At 37.5% G+C, this 17,175-nt stretch overlaps 2 pseudogenes; both read left to right on the top strand.

The window, feature by feature from the left end:
- The first annotated feature begins 5,095 nt into the window (after positions 1–5,095).
- LOC143387874 (mediator of RNA polymerase II transcription subunit 28 pseudogene) lies at positions 5,096–7,929 on the top strand (annotated as a pseudogene).
- Positions 7,930–15,174: 7,245 nt separating this feature from the next.
- Positions 15,175–16,953, top strand: LOC143387897 (V-type proton ATPase 116 kDa subunit a 2 pseudogene; annotated as a pseudogene).
- Positions 16,954–17,175: the final 222 nt, after the last annotated feature.

Below are 17,175 nucleotides of genomic sequence, written 5' to 3'. Positions count from 1 at the left end.
CTGTTCAAGGAACTGAACTATTACTGTTCTTCCAGGTGCAGCTCCAGCTGACAGCTATGAAATTTATCCTGATTGCCTGCAAGAGAAACTATCCCCACTTCCCTTATTGCCCCCTCAGAACTGACATGTTTCTCACTTTCTTGCCAAAGATTTTTACTTCATTTTAAGAGGGAAGATGGGGATAAGAGGCAAATGGCTGAATCAGCTGTTGTACTTCTGCAAAACTACCAGATGACAGTGTAGTATCAGTGCTAGGAGCTTCAGGACAGTTGGATTTCAGGGCAGATAGCAGGCCTTGCTGGTGAGGTTGGACAGGACTGGATCTAGGTCATCAGAGTCCCCACTGTGGGCTTTCATGATAATGATATTTTTTCTTTGTCCATTTTTTGAATGTTTTTGCTGGAACCCAGGGACTGGTACATGCTAGGCAAGTGCTCCTTCAATGACCTACATCCTTAGTCCTAGGGCTGTGATTCTAACTAAGGCGACAATTACCTAGAAAGTATTCTGCCTGAAAAAAACCACACGTTGACTTCTGCAGTTAGACTAGGACCTTGGACCTGTGCACTTTGAAAGAGTTTCTCACATAACACCACCAGTGTGCACACTAGTGAGAACTGCTGCTCTGTCTTGCATGCCAGAGTAGTGCAATGTTAACAAGCCCTCTCAGTCTCTAGCTTGAATGCTCACCTTGAGCTCAGGGATTCTCCTGCAGAGGCAGCAGTGATGGCAAAGGGGAGTCCAAACATAGACTGGGAAGAGAGCACAGGGATTAGGATTAAGGCAGTTTAACAAAGTCTGAAAACAGATACAAAACAGATTGCACAGGTAAGGTGGGAGGCAACTCAGCCTAACTACAGAAGGGACCTGGCCCAAGTCCTATCTAAGTTGCCTCCAGTTTGATTTGAAGACAGTCATTTAGTAGTCTCCAGGCCTCAGTTTCATCAGGAATAAATGAAGTAAAGAATACTTTGATGTTCTAGTCTCTGTTTTTCTTTCTCCTCCTCCACTCCTATATCCCTCACCCCCACAGCATGTGCAATGCTGGGGAATAAACCCAGGGCCTCAGCCTGTTGAGAAAAAAACTCTACCATTGAGCTACATTCCTAGCCTATTGCTTTTACCCAAGAAGAATGGTTTCAACTGGACTGCTGATATTTTCCACCAGAGGATTGTCACTAACAAAATAAGCAACTTCTGACCTGGGTGTGGTGATCCTAGGCACTCAGGAGTCTGATGCAGGAGGAATGCTCATTGAAGGCAATGCTCAGCAACTTAGAGATAGCCTGTCTCAGAAAACAACTTAGTGAGAGCCTGTAGCTCAGTGGTAGAGTGACCCTGGCTTCAACCCATACTACAAAACAAAAAGTATCTTTTTCATTTAGATAGAACAAGGACTGTTTTTCCCCGAGACAGCAGGGATAGTCCCCTAGTTATTTTCATCCCTCATTAAATTATTTATTATTTAACAAGAATTCATAATTGGAAAAGTATTATTTAAAATTAAAAATACAATGTACAGTATGAAACTCTCAAAGAGAATTTTTTTCACTTGATTTTCCCTAGAATAAAGCAAGTGATGAAATCATTAGTCATTGGGCTTACACAGATATTACTTTTGGCATATATAGCCCTATAATCCCCACATCTTAAACAACATCATTGATAATAAGATAGATGATTGTAAGACACAACAATATTCTGATTTATCCAAGAGAAATCCTTTTATATTTGCTTGTGTCAACTCTAAGAAATACAGTAAGCCATTTGGCTAATTTACAATGAAAATTTTATTCTATTTAAAACTTTATAATTCAGGATACTAAATTTTTTTGCAGTACCTTCTACACAGATATTTTGAGTTCCTCTACATTTTGAAATAGCTACTTGTAGCTCTATTTAGAAAAGTCTAAAAGAAGATGTATGATAGGAATGAGTCAATATTCCATTGGATGAAAATTTATGGATATATTTTATGAATAAATTATTGCCTACATTAATATTTTTCAAAACTCAATATTAAAATACTTCATAGTTGACTCTAAATTGTCTGTCAATAATAATGTGTCATACAAAAATAGTATGATTTATTAAAAGAGGTGCTGGAAGGCTAAACAGAGTCCATGAGAGAAAGAAGTGAAGGGCTACAAAGGAAGATATGAGCAGAGGTGGTGGGTTAGTACACAGATGAGAGGAAGTTGTGGAGATCTTCATAAGGGATGAGGAATTGGTAGAGAGTCATACAGAGTCGGGGGAGAGAAGATTGTGTAAGTATACACAAGAGACAGTGAGAGGAAGTAGTAAAGGGCTACACAAGAGAAGATAAGAGCAGGTCAGGAGGAGGTATGCAGGAGGAGCTAAGAGGAGAAAGTGAAGACTACACAGGAGGTCACATAACTTGGTGGAGAGCTACACAAGGACCACAAAAGGAGGTGCCAGAAGGGTGCACAGATGAAAGAAAATGGCTAAAGAGAAGATGAAAGTTGATGGTAGAGGACTACATAGTGAACCATGAGAGGAGATCCTGGAGGACTGCACAGTGGAGAAGAGAGGAGATGGTAAAGAGCTACATATGGGACTGTGAGGGTAGGCGGTGAAGGGCTAAACAAGGAGCTGATGAGGAAGGTGGTGGAAGACCACCCTAAAGTACAGGAGAGAAGTGGGAGCAGTTGGTGGAGGAAGACACCAGAGTTGAGACATGTTGGTTGTTAACTACAGAGGAGGGGACGAGAAAAGATGGTGGAGTGCAACAAAGAGGCCATGAGAGATGATGGCCAAGCACTATTCATGAGCCCTTGAGAAGAGGTAATGGGAGGGTTACAGGAAGCATTGAGAAGAGATGATAGAGGCTTCACAGAATTCTGTGAAAGGAGGTGCTTGAGGGCTACCCAGGTGAAAACGAGAGAAAGTGGTGGTGGGCAACTTAGGTAGACAAGTAAGAAGGAGGTGGAGAGCAGCACAGTAAGGATGAAAGGAGGATGTCAAGGGCTACACAGTGTCTGTGAAAGGAGGCAATGGAGGATGCACAGAGGCGCTGTGAGACATGATAGAGGGTTACACAGGGGGCTGTGAGAAAAGTGGAGGGCTACAGAGTGGAGCATAAGAGGAGGTGGTCAAAGACAACAAAGTGTGGTGGAAAGTATCTCAGAGTCACGGAGCTCTGAGGAAATCTTGGTCTGACCCTGATTCTGACCTCTGTTGTCTATCCATAACTATAAAATACTAACACAATGCTTTATCTCCTAAGACCACAAACTATGCAATTCTGTTTAATATAACCCACAAACCCTGCTGATAGTCTAGCTATTGCGAATTGTGCTGCTATGAACATCGATGTGGCAGTATCCCTGTAGTATGCTCTTTTGAGGTCTTCAGGGAATAGTCCAAGAAGGGCAATAGCTGGGTCAAATGGTGGTTCCATTCCCAGCTTTCCCAGGAATCTCCATACTGCTTTCCATATTGGCCTCACCATTTTTCAGTCCCACCAGCAATGTACAAGAGTACCCTTTTCCCCACATCCTCGCCAGCACTTGTTATTGTTTGACTTCATAATGGCTGCCAATCTTACTGGAATGAGATGGTATCTTAGGGTGGTTTTGATTTGCATTTCTCTGACTGCTAGAGATGGTGAGCATTTTTTCATGTACTTGTTGATTGATTGTATGTCCTCCTCAGAGAAGTGTCTGTTCAGGTCTTTGGCCCATTTGTTGATTGGGTTATTTGTTTTCTTATTTAATTTTTTGAGTTCTTTGTATACTCTGGATATTAGGGCTCTATCTGAAGTGTGAGGAGTAAAAATTTGTTCCCATGATGTAGGCTCCCTATTTACCTCTTTTATTGTTTCTCTTGCTGAGAAAAAACTTTTTAGTTTAAGTAAGTCCCATTTGTTGATTCTTAACTTGTTATTAACTCTTGTGCTATGGGTGTCCTATTAAGGAATTTGGTGCCCGACCCCACAATATGTAGATCGGAGCCAACCTTTTCATCTATCTGACGCATAGTCTCTGATTTGATATCAAGGTCCTTGATCCATTTTGAGTTAACTTTTGTGCATGGCGAGAGGAGGGGATTCAGTTTCATTTTGTTGCATATGGATTTCCAGTTTTCCCAGCACCATTTGTTGAAGATGCTATCCTTCCTCCATTGCATGCTTTTAGCCCCTTTTAGAGCACTTTTTCTATAAAATATTTTGTGATTCATATGGATACACACATATGGGTATTATTAACTATGGTACTTTCCTATTTTGGCAATTTTTTATAAAAGTATTATTTTTAAAAGATTCTTTTAGAAATGATTCTTAGGCAAACATAAAGAAAACAAATGTTCAAAGATTTCATTTAATCTATTAAGCAATGAGATAACCACTAAAATGCACTATAAATTCAAGGAGCATTCAAAAAGCTAGGTTATTCACAGGCAAAGAAACTATTATGATAAGAATATTATAACATAATTAATATAAAACAGGCATACAATCTTGAGTTATCTGCTCTATCACACAGAAATTATTTACAATAATATCTGACAAAGATTCAACAAGAACTTCAGTAAGTCTGGAACCTTTATTTTTGTAGTAAATAATGAGATGAACTTAGATGATACTTAAGTGACTCTTGTCTCCAAGTAGAAACAAAAGAATATACTATAATTATTTTAATCTTATTTTTGAGTTTCTAATAATTTTGATAGTTTCCCCTCACTAATTCTTAATGAATAAGGTAAATAATTGCATTGCATGGAAGGTAGGGAGATATAGTGAAACATTTTTTTTTTTCAGAATTATAATAGAGTCATCAAAAATTATGTGCCATTATAGCCAGGTGCAGTGTCACACATTTGGGAGGCTTAGGCAGGAGGATCATAAATTCAAAGACAGCCTCAACAATTTAGGGAAGCCCTAAGCAACTTAATGAGACCCTATCTATTAAGCAGTCTAAGAATGTCACAATAAATTATTACCCACAAGTAATTCTCATCCATGCTCCCTTGATTCTTCTTATCAGGTTAATTCCCGGCAGCAGACTCAACAAATAAAAGTAGGTCAAAGTCAAAGAGGTAAAGTCTCTTTTCTGTTGATTTTTCACTTTAGATCATGGCTGAGGGAAGTATCATCAGATCAGGGACCCGTGCTTTGTCTGTAGAGTCGGAGACAGTGAGTACCCTCAAACCCATCTCCCCATTTCTTCCCTAACATATCTATTCTTACCCCTCAGTGACAGTTCACAAATGAGAAAATTATTTTTATTATTTCTTTATAACAAGAAGGAAGACAATAAAGAAAATAAAGAACTTTCTTATCATTCTTTGTCATTTATAAATTTACAATGGTCCATAGATATGTTTGATTGGCTATTGGTATCAGACACTGTTTTAAGCTACACTATTTTTTTCACTTTAGTTCATCTCTTTTATTTGACAGTAAAATAAAAACATTTTTAAAAATATAAGCATCTTTCCATTTTCTCCCTGAAAATAAATGTATACTATTCATGTTAATATTGCAGATAAGGAAAGACAACTATTATGCAAAATTGGAAGAATGGTGATAGATTTTTTTTTTCTTTTCTGTAACAGACCTTCAGGGTTTACTTCATGAATAACTTGGGGTAAGGAAACCAAGATTGTTTACTATTCTAATTTAATCCATGTGAAGGATTAGACCACTGAAAAGAGAACCCATGAACATTCTAGTAATTAAAACCTAACCTAAGGCAAACATTTTGTCAGCCTCCACCTCACCACATAGCTAAATTTAACAACTATTTGAATTTGTTCTGTGTCTAATGTTTTATTTTTGTGGTTCCTCTCCCTACCAAGTTGGAAAATAAAATATCAATTATTTATCAGAAAACAATTTTAATTATATGTTGTAATTATTATTAATTATGCAACTGCTCTTCACTTCAGAATCATTGAAAAACCCAAATCTCTATAATTAAAGAACAAATTTGTTCACCACTTATTTTTTTATTATTTATTTATTTATTTTTATTCAAAACATTACAAAGATTTCAGAATCACATCGGTTACACATCCACATTTTGGTAGCAGAATACAACAGTTACTATTATGGTATTATGTAAAAATGTTCACCACTTATTTAATTTTGACTTTTTAATTGCTCAATTTGGATTGGCTCCTATTCATACATTTTTTTACACTATTCTGCACAGCATCCAAATTTCTAATTTCAGAACTATTTTTAAAGTCTGTATAAAATTCAGAATACATATTTAAAATAACAAATCCTTCACAAATGTCAGTAATAAATGGCTTAATTTCTTTAAATTATTCTTTGCAAAAAAGATGTCTACTATAACTTCTCTTTCTGATTTTATGACATTTCAGTCTACTCCACTTTCTGTTTAGCTCAGGACACAGAAATGGAAGAGCTGAAATTTCCCTTCTTTTAGATGGGAAATTTATTTCTTTTTCAAGGTCAGAACTAAAACTTGATCTATCTAAATGAACAATGATATGAATGATATAGCACTGCCAAAGTAACAATAGAAAAACCCCAACCTTAGAGTTTTGCTGCATAAGCACCTCACAGTAAAAAAACATTAAGTTAAAGTAAAGTTTACATAGGGTTGAAAAGAATCTCTATTATCCAGAGAGTTAAACAGTTTTAACTGAGCATCACCAACAGCAGGGCTTTAAGTCACTTTTGAAAAAATAAATTTTATCTGTATATATTTAAGGTATACAATATTATGTTATGGGATAATGTAGATAACAAACTGGTTACTACAGAGATGGAAATTAGTATATATATTATCTAACCTGCTCCTTCATTTTATGTGTATGTACCAAGGGCAGCTACAACCTACTCAGTAGAAATACAAAATACAGTATAACATTAATAACTATAATATTTATGCTGTACCTTAGATAATTTCATCCTAATAAAATACTTTATAAAATTTCCTGAGGGATATTAGACTTAATTTTTAAATACTTATAGTCAAAAAGGAAAATTAGTTGTAATTCCTTTATGATTATAACATCCTGATCCTATTTATTTTCAGTTTGAACAATGTCTAGAGATTCTGTTTTTCTGTGTGTATTCTAATTGTACCAAGAATATGTGACAGGAGAACTTGGAAAGACAGACTTTGAAGGCTTCCAACTGGGTATCTGAGTATAGGATGTGGAGATAAAAAGGGAAGATGTGGAACAAATGACAGATAGTTTTTTGTCCTTTTTTTGTGAACCAATAATCCAAAGTCTTTTTTATCATTAAACAAATTCCTTAGTTTTTCTTTTTTAAATTACTTTTATTCAACTAAATGTAGGTCATAAAGTCAAGTCAGCATTGAAGCTTAACAGAAATATTGAACTGGCACCGGTCTGCGCAGGTGCAGTGGGAGGCCCGCCATCCCAGATTAGGCGGCTCTGCTGGGAGGTATATTCTCTGGGCAGCCACCAGTCATGCAACCTACGCTGGGACTCCCTGGTTAGGCTTTGCTTCATTAGGCAGTGAAGGTCCCAATGAGAACTGCTACCAGCACTTTGGTAGACAAGTTGGAGGCTTCATTCCATGCTTACTTTGCTTCTCTTCTGAGTTAGGATTATGTGAATGGCATTGATCAGGAAGAAATTGGAACTGGTGTTGATCAGTGTATCCAGAAGTTTCTGGATATTGAAAGACAGAATGCTTTTTTTCTGCAAAAAAAAAAAAAAAAAATTGTAGCTCTCTGTCCAGAAACCACAGCAAGCTATCAAAGAGGTTGTCTCAGGACTAAGGAATGAGTTGCAGTGGAAAGATGTACTGGTGCAGAAGTACTTGACACAGCTGAGGCATTGGCAGCAGGTGCTAGAGGTCATCAGTGTGCAGCACAAAAAGCTAGCCAAGTCCCTTAGGGCTCCTTGGCCTATCTGGAGCAGGCATCTTCCAAAATCCCTGCACCTCTGAAGCAGACGTGAGAGAGGTCTGGCCTACAACATAGCCTTCTGCAAACAGTTTCTCCAAACCTCTCTGTGTATACATGCCATTTTAGAAAAACTATCTGCCAGAGAATGAGTTGTTGTTAATTTTATTTCCACTGAAAAATTTCCCCAATTTTTATGACCTGTTAAGTACTTGAGTACTTTATAAATGCCAATAGCTTGCTAACGAAAGTGAGGTTGCATTTTGTTTGTTTTGTCCACAGCAATGTTTAGATTATTAGTTTGATGCAAAATTTTTTTTCTTGTTTTTAAAATTTTATATAGCTTTTATCCAGTTGTTAGTTTGTTGTGATCTGAGGGGGGATATTTAAATACTCCTAGAATTATGGGAGAAGGAATTTGGTTTTAGGCCTTAGAGAAAAATATGTAAATTTGCTGTTTCAAGACTTTGAACTACCTCAAGAAGCGGAATCTAATGCAACATTTATAATGCTTCCATAGCAGTACAGAGTGCAGATATTTTGTAAATCTGTCAGAAAAAAAGGGTTAAGATAGGCTAGGTTAGCATAGTAATATTACAGTAGACCCTTAAGTTGATGCTGCCTTTGTTATGTGTTCTGTGATGTTTGCTTTTTTAAGCAAGCTGTATTAGGAGCTACTTCACTTCCAAACAGAGCATGTGGATCCTCTGTGGGAAGGTGTTTTGCCCTCTTGTTAGCAGAGGTTTTCTTTTCTCTGTTTCATGCATCTCACAGATTATATCACTTCAGCCAGGACAAACACTCCTCTGACTTCTGAATAGTCAGTATGTCTGTGGCTGTGTCTTGGTTCATTTTGTCCATTCCAACATTGAAGATTTCTCCCATTGCGCCTCAGTATCCCCACTCATGTTCCTGGTGTGGCCTGGATGCCACCTGGTCCACAAAGCCTCCACTCCATTCCAGGGCACAGGACTTTCATTCCTTTTACTTTCTTGTGAATTAGTGAGCTGTATCTGTTTTTATGCTCCTTGCTGCATTATATTCTCATGGGAAATAGGCATTACTTCCTTTGAATATACAGGAACATGTATATTATATGATACTTTGTACTCACTTTGTGTACACATATTACTCATTTAGTTTGTGAGCTGTGAGGTTGATACTTGGTTTGTGGACCCAGGACCTCTGATAACCAGCCTGAAGCCAGCATATTTCCCCTTGGTTGGAATATATAGGTCAAAACAGTTATTTTTTACTCATAAGGGTTTTAGCCAGGTCACCTCATGCTAGTTAGAAGCTCTGATTGGCAGCTTTAGGTTTCTTGATTAAAAACCTAAATAAACACCCAGCATGATGGCACATACCTATAATCCCAGTGGCTCAGGAGGTCAAGGCAGGAAGATAACATATTCAAAGCCAGCCTCAGCAAAAGCCAGGTGCTAAGCAACTCAGTGAGATCCTTTCTCTAAATAAAATACAAAATAGGGCTGGAGATGTGGCTCAGTGGTTGAATGCCCCTGAATTCAATCCCTGATATGCCCCACTTGCACCCCACCCCAGATAAATTAAGTTGAGGCAGTCTTTCAATGATAAAAGTGTTTTTAGTTAAAAAATCAGAAACTGTTCTACTTGGTGCTTAATGAAAATGTTTTCAATGAATACATATACAAATTATTGTCATTTCTTTATATTAATTCAGAAGTTATCTGTCAAATAACGATTTTTGAATATTGTCAAAAAACTCAGAAATGTTGCATCAGGCCTTTTGTTTATCCTAATTTTAATTTAAATAATTTGTTAATTTATTTCTCTTAATTTAAATTTTAGTATGCTTTTAAAAATGCTATCAGAGTACTTACTATCTATCACTTCTGGTAGACATACATTAATAGGATTTGTAAGAGCTTAAAACTGCCATGAAAAGTCGAAGATCTACATATTCTCTTAGGAAATCTAATGACAATTTTTTTTTTCTTTTTCTCTTTTTAAATTACACAATGGCATGGAAAGCATTACAATTCTTACTACACATATAGGGCACAATTTTTCATATCTCTGTATATAAAGTATGTTGATGCCAATTTATGCCTTTATACATGTACTTTGTTGTTGTTATTTTGCATTATAATTCTTAATACCCATATATACCACAATTTTTGTATCTCTGTTTGTATATAAAATATGTTGACACTCAATTTGAGTCTTCATACATGTACTTTGATTACTATGATGTCCATCACACTCCACCATCCTTGGTAATTCCCTATCCCCTCCTTTTCCCTCTCAACTCCTCTGCCCTATCTTGAATTTATCTATTTCTCCCATGCTCTTCCTCCCTACCCCACTATGAGTCAGGCTCCTTATATCAGAGAAAACATTCGGCATTGGTTTTTTTAGGATTGGCTGTTTTGGTGTGAATATCATGCTGTTTTTGTTACTATTGCTCTGTAGTATAGTTTAAGTTCTGGTATAGTGATACCACCTGTTTCACTCTTCCTGTTTATGATTGCTTTAGCTATTCTGGGTCTCTTATTTTTCCAGATAATTTTTATGATTATTTTTTCTATTTCTATGGGGAATGTCATTGGGATTGTGATCGGAATTACATTAAATAGGTATAGTGCTTTTGGAAGTATGTTCATTTTGATAATATTAATTCTGCCTATTCAAGATCAAGGCAAATCCTTCCATCTTCTAAGGTCTTCTTTGATTTCTTTCTTTAGGGTTCTGTAGTTTTCATCGTATAGATCTTTCACCTATTTTGTTAAGTTGGTTCCCAAATATCTTATTTTTTTGAGGTTATTGTGTATTGGGGTAGTTTTCCTCATTTCCTTCTAAGAGGATTTGTCACTGATATACAGAAATGCTTTTGATTTATGGGTCCTGATACTTTGCTGAATTCATTTTCTAGTTCTATAAGTATTCTGGTGGAGTTTTTTTTTTTTTTTTTTTTTTTGTGTGTGTGTGTGTGTGTGTCGGTGGGGGAGGTCTTCTAGGTATAGAATCATATTGTCAGAGCTAATTTAATTTAATTTCTTCTTTCCCTGTACATATCCCTTTAATTTCTTTCATCTGTCTAATGGTTCTAGCCAGTGTTTCAAGAACTATGTTGAATAGAAGTGGTGAAAGAGGACATCCTTGTCTTGTTCCAGATTTTAAAAGGAATGCCTTCAGTTTTTCTCTGTTTAGAATGACGTTGGCCTGAGGCTTAGTGTAGATAGCATATTCAATGTTGAGATATGTTCCTGTTATCCCTGTTTTTTCTAGTGTTTTGAACATTAATGGGTGCTGTATTTTGTCAAATGCTTTTTATGCATCTATCAGATGATCATATGATTCTTATCTTAAGTCTATTGATGTGATGAATTACATTTATTGGTATCTGTATGTTGAACCAACCTTACATCCTTGATTTGAATTCCACTTGATCATGTTACACAATATTTTTGATATGCTTTTGTCTTCGATTTTCCAGAATTTTATTGAGAACTTTTGTATCTATGTTCATTAGAGATGTTGGTCTGAAGTTTTCTTTCTTTCGTGTGTCTTTCATGGTTTTGGAATCAGGGTGATATTGGCTTCATAGAATGAGTTTGGAAGTACTGCCTGTTTTTCTATTTCCTTAAATAAATTGAAGTGTATTGGTATTAGTTCTTCTTTGCAGGTCATGTAGAACTCAGCTGTGCATCCATCCGGGCCTGAGTTTTTTTTTTTTTTTTTTAGAATTCTATGGCTTCTTCTACTTCCTCACTTGATATTGGTCTGTTTAAGTTGTGAATATCTTCCTGATTCAATCTGGGCAGATCATAAATCTTAAGGAATTTATTGATGCCTTCAATGTCTTCAATTTTATTGGAGTATAAATTTTCAAAATTCTAATTATCTTCAGTATTTCTGTAGTGTCTGTTGTGATATTACCTCTTTCATCATGTATGCTGGTAATTTGAGTTCTCTCTCCTCTTCATTAGGGTGGCTAAGGGTCTGTCAATTTTATTTATTTTTTCAAAGAATCAACTTTTTGTTTTGTCAATTTTTTTCAGTTTTTTTCTTTTGTTTTGATATAATTGATTTCAACTGTAATTTTAAATATTTCTTGACTTCTACTGCTTTTGCTGCTGGTTTGTTCTTCTTTCTCTAGGGCTTTGAGATGTAGCCTGAGTTCATTTAATTGTTGATTTTTTTCTTCTTTAAAGGAATGAACTCCATGCAATGAGCTTTCCTCTTAGTACTGCTTTCATAGTGTTGCAGAGATTTTGATATATTGTGTCTGTGTTCTCATTTACCTCTAAGAATTTTTAATCTCCTCCTTAATGTCTTATGTAACCCATTGTTTATTCAGTAGCATATTGTTCAGTCTCCATGTGTTGCAGAAATTTTTATTCTTTATTTTGTCATTGATTTATAATTTTTTTCCATTATGACCTGATAAAATGCATGGTAATATCCGTACTTTTTTGTATTTGCTAAGAGTTTCCCTATGGCACAGTATATGGTCTATTTTTGAGAAGGATCCATGTGCTGCTGAGAAGAAAGTGTATCTGCTTGATGCTAGTTGATATATTTTATATATGTCAGTTAAGTCTAAGTTATTAATTGTGTTATTGAGCTCTGTAGTTTCTTTATTTGACTTTTGTTTGGAAGATCTCTCCAGTGGTGAGAGCGATGTGTTAAAGTCATCCAAGATTATTGTGTTGTGGTCAATTTGACTCTTGCACTTGAGAAGAGCTTGTATGATGAACATAGCTGCACCATTGTTTGGGGCAATTTATGATTGTTATGTCTTGTAGGTGTATAGTTCTCTTGAGCAGTATGTAATGTCTATCTTCATCCTTTTTGATTAACTTTGGCTTGAAGTCTGCTTTATTTTATGTGAGTATGGAACCCCCTGCTTGCTTCTGCAGTCCATATGAGTGATATAATTTTTCCCAACCTTTCACCTTCAGTGTGTGTATATCTGTTCCTATCAGATGAGTCTCCTAGAGAAAGCATATTTTGGGGTCTTTTTTAAAAAATCCAATCTGCTAGCCTATGTCTCTTTATTGGTGAGTTTAAGCCATTAATATTCAGGGTTACTATTGAGACATGGTTTGTATTTCCAGCCATATTTGTTTATTTTTGTTATTTAACTTGACTTGGTTTTCCTCTTTGATTAGTTTTTCCTTTAGGGTACTTCCTCCCTCTGCTGATTTTTACTGTTGTTTTTTGTTGTTCTTCGTGGGATATTTTCCAAGGATGTTTTGTAGTGTCCGTTGTCTAGCTATAAAATTATTTTAACTTTTGTTTGTCATGGGAGGTTTTTATTTCATCTTCAAATCTAAAGCTTAATTTTGCTGGATACAAAATTCTTGGTTGGCACCCATTATCTTTCAAAGCTTGATATATGTTGTTCCAGGATCTTCTAACTTTCAGAGTCTGTGTTGAAAAATCTGCTGTTACCCTAATTGGTTTCCCCCTATTTGTAATCTGGTTTCTTTCTTTCTCAGCTTTTAGACATTATTATTACTATGTGTGTGTGAGTGTGTGTGTGTGTGTGTGTGTGTGTGTGTGTGTGTGTATATATATATATATATGACTGCATTACCAATGTGATTCTGCAACCTATACATATATATATATATATATATATATATAGATATAGATATAGATATAGATATATAGATATATAGATATAGATATATAGATATATATAGATATAGATATAGATAGATATAGATAGATAGATAGGTAGATAGTTAGATATATTCTCTATCTCCCTGTTGAGGTGATCTTTTGCTTCTTGGATTTGTTTATGTAGCTCATTGTCAAAATGATCTTTCACTGCCTATATTTTCTCTATTTTATCTTCCTGGAGTTCACAAAACATTTTAAACATGTACATCCTGAACTCCTTCTCTGTAATTCCTTCTTCTAAGGCTGCCAATTATTCTAATCATGTGTGGTGTCTTGATTTGTTTAGGACCCTTTCTTCCCTTGTCTTTTCATGTTGCTTGTGTGTGTTCCTTTCCAGCTCTGTGAGTCTGGAGTATTATTGCTGTTTATTATCAGGTTTGTAGTACTCTTATAGGGTTCCAAGATGTCACCTTTGTAGGGAGAGACAATGTTAACAGATCCTAATTTCAACAATATACCACTTATGAACAATTTGTTGTTGTTAAGACATTTACAGTTTAGTCTCAATGTACAGAAATGTTGTATTCAATTATTATCTAAAATATAACCAGTAATTTTGTAAAAAGATTTACAGTTTCTGAAGGTGGACATTGAACTGAGGGTGGGGTGTAGGATGATATGCTGAGGAAATAGGATGAGATGATATAAAGTTAATATATCTTAGGAAGTGTGAAAGAAATCTAATGAAGAGGGTTAGTAGCAAGAGAATAGAAAGGAAGTAATTTAGGGTAGACAAGTACATGGGAAGACAGAGTACATAAAACAAACACACATATGTATTTTGAAAAATACAGGATGTTAAAATAGTAAAATTTGGAGGGGAAAAGAAAAAATGAAAGAAGAAAAAAGGGCATATACAACACTTCTATATTATATTATTCAGGTGACTCAGTCTTCAAAATCCTATTTCATGCAAAGTTTTTGGTTTCACATATATTGGGAATGTGAGGGCCAGAGGATAGAGGAGTAGAAGAGAAAGAGAAACAAATATTCCAAGAAAGAAACCAGAGTTCTTGCTAGTTTTAGAGATGTGTATCTTTCATACTTCTCTTCTCATCCAATAGGTGGCGTTGTCTATTGTAAACTGGTTTCTCTGCCCTCAGGGTGTTGTAGGTAACCAGGGTGGGAAGATTTGTCCTGGTGTAGGGCACCTGAAAACAGGGAGTGCCACCTGCCAGACCCTGCAGGGACACTGCACCTCACGGGTCTCTTTCTGGGACCACTGATATGTCTGTGGTGCCCAGTACTTTCTCCCTATCTTGCCTGGAGATTTCCCAGGTCCTGGTCTCTCTGTTAGGCTCCAAACATTAGCCCCATCTCCCTCTCCCTTAGCAGTTCCCAATTGGGGAACTTCTCACATCGGGGCTTCGGGGGTGGCTCCCTGGTCACACTGCACATCTGTGTTGAGCAGCTACTGTGTTGGGTTACCACCGCTGGGGAAAGGGGGAGGTTGCAAACCTGGTACCTGGCTGCTGGAGATCTTATCTGGGAGCTGCCCCCACCTAATATGGTGAGAATGTTGAGCCAAGGTGGAGGCAGTCTGCTTCCAGCACCGGCTGGGGTGTCTGGTAAGGTGGGGGGAGAGGGTGATGACATTGTTCTGTGGGTAGGTAGTAGCTGAGTGACCTCCATGGGAGGTGAGCAAAGTCTAAGAGTTCTGCAAAGGTGCTGATAGGTGATTCTGCTAAGGTGCCAACCAGCCCTAAATGGGATAGAACTTCAGGCTTTGGGTTTGGGGAGGCAGGAGTCAGGAGTCCTACTTGAAAGCTGAGGCCCAGCCCTGTGCAGAGTCACAGCTGCTGGTGATTTCTGTGGAAATCAGCTGTGTAGGGGTCTTCTAACACTCTCAGAGATGCAGTATTCTGACTAGGTGAGATCTGGATCACGGAGCAACACAGACTGCTGCCTCCCTCTGACCTTCCATCTTTTTGATATCCTTTTGGGGAGAGCAGATTGGCCACAAGGTCAGGAAGTATGTGACTATTACTACTGCCATATCTACTCCTATTCAAACACTGTTGAGAAGTGAAAGGAGATTCAGAAGGGGTTGAATACTGTGATCCAGGATCTCTACACTGTGCTTCACAAAACTGAAGATTATTTAAGGCAAGTGCTGTGTAAAGCTGCTGAGCCAGTGAACAGCCACATAATCCAGGTGAAGAAAATGAAAGCCATTTACCACATGCTGAACATGTCCAGCTTGGACTGACAAGTGCCTCATCCCCAAGGTCTGTTGCCCTGAGGGTGATCTGCTTGACCTGCGCAGGGTGCTAGAGGAGGGCTTGGGAGAGAGCAGGGATACCATCTCCTCATTTATGAACACAATCCCCACAAAAGAAACACCCTCAACCCTATTATGGACCAACAGATTCATCCAGGGATTTCAGAGCATCATGGATGCTTATGGCATTGGGAGCTACAGGGAAGTGAATCCAGCTCTTTTCCAACATCACATTCCCAGTTTTGTTTGCAGTGGTGTTCGGAGACCTTGGCCTCAGATTTGTGATGTTCTTATTTGCCCTCTTATTGGTAATAAATGAAAATCATCCTGGACTGAACCAGTTGCAGGACATCTTGAGGATGTTTCTCAATGGCCGATACATCTTTCTGCTCATGGGACTGTTCTCAGTGTACACAGGCCTCATCTACAATGACTGCTTCTCCAAGTCACTGAACATCTTTGGCTCTCAGTGGAATGTGTCTGCCATGTGCAGATCCAGTCACACTCAGCAGGAGCCTGAGAAGATGGCTCTGTGGAACGACGGTGTCCTGAGGCACAATAGGGTGCTGCAGTTGGACTGAGCCATTCCTGGAGTTTTCCGACACTCTTATCCTTTGGGGATTGACCCAATTTGGAACATAGCAAACAATCACCTCACTTTCCTAAATTCTTTCAAAATGAAAATGTCTGTGATACCTCATCTTTATGACTGTCTATAAGTGGCTCATGTTTCTGGCAGTAACTTACAAGGAAGCTCCCAGCATTCTGATTGAGTTCATCAACTTGTTCATATTCCCAGCAAGTGGATCAAGTGGCCTTTACCCAAGGCAGCAGCAGGTCCAGAAAGTTCTGCTGCTCGTCACAGTACTGTCTTCTTGGGAAAACCAGTTTTCTTGTTGTGGCTACACAATGTGCAGAGTTGGTTACACACTTGTAAGGAAAAATAGTGAGGAAGTTGTTTCTCTGCTGGGAAACCAGGATATAGAAGAGAGAAATAACCAAATGGAAGATGGATGCAGAGAAATGCCATGCAAAGAGTTTCATTTTGGAGAAATACTATTAACACAAGTAATTCACTCCATTGAGTACTCTCTTAGCTTCATGTCCAACACTGCACCCTACCTGTGGCTCTGGGCACTCAGTACTCATGCACTGCTCTCTGATGTCCTGTGGGCCATGCTGATGTGACTGGGCCTACAAGTGTACACCATCTACCGTGTCTTGCACTGCTCCCAGTGATTGCTCTCTTTGCAGTTTTGACTCTATTTTCATCCTCTTGATCATGGAAGGGCTTTCTGCATTTCTTCATACCATATGTCTCCACTGGGTAGAATTTCAGAACAAATTCTACGTTGGTGCAGGCACCAAATTTGTTCCTTTCTCATTCAGTCTAATTTCATGGAAGTTGAG

This window comes from Callospermophilus lateralis, unplaced genomic scaffold (assembly GCF_048772815.1).
Source record: "Callospermophilus lateralis isolate mCalLat2 unplaced genomic scaffold, mCalLat2.hap1 Scaffold_143, whole genome shotgun sequence".
Classification (NCBI taxonomy): domain Eukaryota; kingdom Metazoa; phylum Chordata; class Mammalia; order Rodentia; family Sciuridae; genus Callospermophilus; species Callospermophilus lateralis.
The sequence above is the reverse complement of the archived record's forward strand: the minus strand, read 5'-3'. Positions and strand labels throughout refer to the sequence as shown.